We start from the raw sequence: 2,617 nt of genomic DNA, 5'->3' as shown, positions 1-2,617 counted from the left end.
TCAGTTGTTCAGAAACATATTAATGGAAAAAGTGTCATTACACTGTATTCAGCACAAACTAGGCTACAATAATGTGAGGAACATGTATGTGTATGTTTGTGTTTTTGAAGGAATAACGTTTATGCGTGTTATTGAAAAAAACAAAAAACTTAAGTTACTGAAATGAGGCCAAAAATATATATTAAATCTATGTTCACAAGACTTCTGGGTATTGGAGGTTGTAGACTAGAGTTTTTGCTTCAAAATTATGTAAAAATTATCCTTCCTACTCTTTCACATAAAACAATATATTAATTTAGATTTTGTAAGACACTTTTTGTCAAGAAACACAGTATGCATGGAGGCGTGAATCATCATGAACAATGCTGTGATTCACACCTGAGAAGACAAAAGATCTGCATAATGAGCTCTTTCAGTTAGGTAAACTGTGAAAAATGTTGTTGAATAAAGTCGATTTGTTTTTTTGGCGCACAAAAAGTATTCTTGTTGTTTCATAACATTAAGGTTGAACCACTGTAGTCACATGAACTGTTTCAAATACATCTTTAGTGTCTTTCTGGGCATCTGAACGTGTTAATTATCTTGCTGTGAATGCAGGCCTCACTGAGCCATCAGATTTTATCAAAAATATCTTAATTTGTGTTCTGAAGATGAATGAAGGTCTTATGGGTGTCGAATGACATGAGGGTGAGTAATTAATTAAATTAACCCTTTAAGAAAACAGCCTTTGAACAGTCAGCTTTCTCATTTAGAGCAGAAAGATGGAATTCGCTGCCTGTTCATGTTAGAGAATGTACATCATTTAGTACTTTTAAAACTGCATTTAAAATATGGCTTAAGAAAAATAAATCATGTGATCATTAATTGTTTTTTTTTTTTTTTAAATCTGATTTGATATTGTAATCTGATATGTGATATAACTGCAACTTTTTTGAAGCCTACACTGTTAACGATTTTCTTGTATTTTTACAGTACAGTACTGGCAGCAGGGTTGCCAGCAAGTTACTGTATTTTGATTTACAGTAATTGTACTGTAATTCAATTTACAGTACACAAGAACAGTACTGTAATTCTACAAAACAGTACTGTACTGTATTTTTACTGCATTTTCTACTTTTAGTTTGCTTCTGCTGTAATTAATACAGTATTGTACTGTAATATCGATATTGATATATTACTGCTAAATATTACTGCAATTTTCAAAATAATAACTAATAATGTTAATATTATAATTATACAATATGTAGTTATTATAGTATATAAATTTATAGGAAGTAATATTAATGATGACAGAATACCTGCAAATCAAAAGACAATCCAAACAATGTTCTTGTCAAAAATGTTTTATTCAATCACAAACTATTAAAACCATTGCATGTTCAGTGAATCAGCAATTTACATGTATTAATGGCTGTGAAAGGGACAGTTTACCCAAAAATGAAAATTCTGTCATCATTTACTCTCACTCAAGTTGTTCCAAACCTATATGAATTTCTTCCTTCTGCTAAACACTAAAGAAGATATTTTAAAGAATGTTGGTAACCAGACAGTTGATGGTAACCAACATTCTTTAAAATATCTTCTTTAGTGTTTAGCAGAAGAAAAAAACTTATACAGGTTTGGAATAACTTGAAGTTATGATGACAGAATTTTCATTTTTGGGTAAACTGTCCCTTTAAAGGGTTAGTTCACCCAAAAATGAAAATTCTGTCATTAATTACTCACCCTCATGCCGTTTTACACCCGTAAGACCTTCGATCATCTTCAAAACACAAATTAAGATATTTTTGTTGAAATCCGATGGCTCAGTGAGGCCTTCATAGGGAGCAATGACATTTCCTCTCTCAAGATCCATTAATGTAGTAAAAACATATTTAAATCAGTTCATGTGAGTACAGTGGTTCAATATTAATATTATAAAGCGACAAGAATATTTTTGATGCGCCGAAAAAACAAAATAACTTATTTAGTGATGGCCGATTTCAAAACAATGCTTCAGGAAGCTTCTGAGCATTATGAATCAGCGTGTCGAATCTGCTGTTCGGAGCGCCAAAGTCACGTGATTTCAGCAGTTTGACATGCGATCCGAATCATGATTCGATACGCTGATTCATAATGCTCAGAAGCTTCCTGAAGCATTGTTTTGAAATCGGCCAACACTAAATAAGTTATTTTGTTTTTTTGGCGCATCAAAAATATTCTTGTCGCTTTATAATATTAATATTGAATCACTGTACTCACATGAACTGATTTGAATATGTTTTTAGTACCTTTATGGATCTTGAGAGAGGAAATGTCATTGCTGGCTATGGAGGCCTCACGGAGCTATCGGATTTCAACTAAAATATCTTAATTTGTGTTCTGAAGATGAATGAAGGTCTTATGGGAGTGGAACGACATGAGGGCAAGTAATAAATGACATTATTTTAATTTTTGGGTGAACTAACCATTTAAGTGTGCACAAATGTAAATGAAACAAAAACATACAAGAAAAGAGAACTTGAGGATTGGGTTGGGTAAAAGAATGACAAGCGAGTGACAAAATAAAAATAAAAAAAACCAAGTGTGTGTGTGAGTGCAGGCATCATTTTGAAGTTTTGTGGGTTGATGACCGTCA

The sequence above is a fragment of the Megalobrama amblycephala genome, linkage group LG14, assembly GCF_018812025.1.
Source record: "Megalobrama amblycephala isolate DHTTF-2021 linkage group LG14, ASM1881202v1, whole genome shotgun sequence".
Taxonomy (NCBI): Eukaryota; Metazoa; Chordata; class Actinopteri; order Cypriniformes; family Xenocyprididae; genus Megalobrama; species Megalobrama amblycephala.
The sequence above is the reverse complement of the archived record's forward strand: the minus strand, read 5'-3'. Positions refer to the sequence as shown.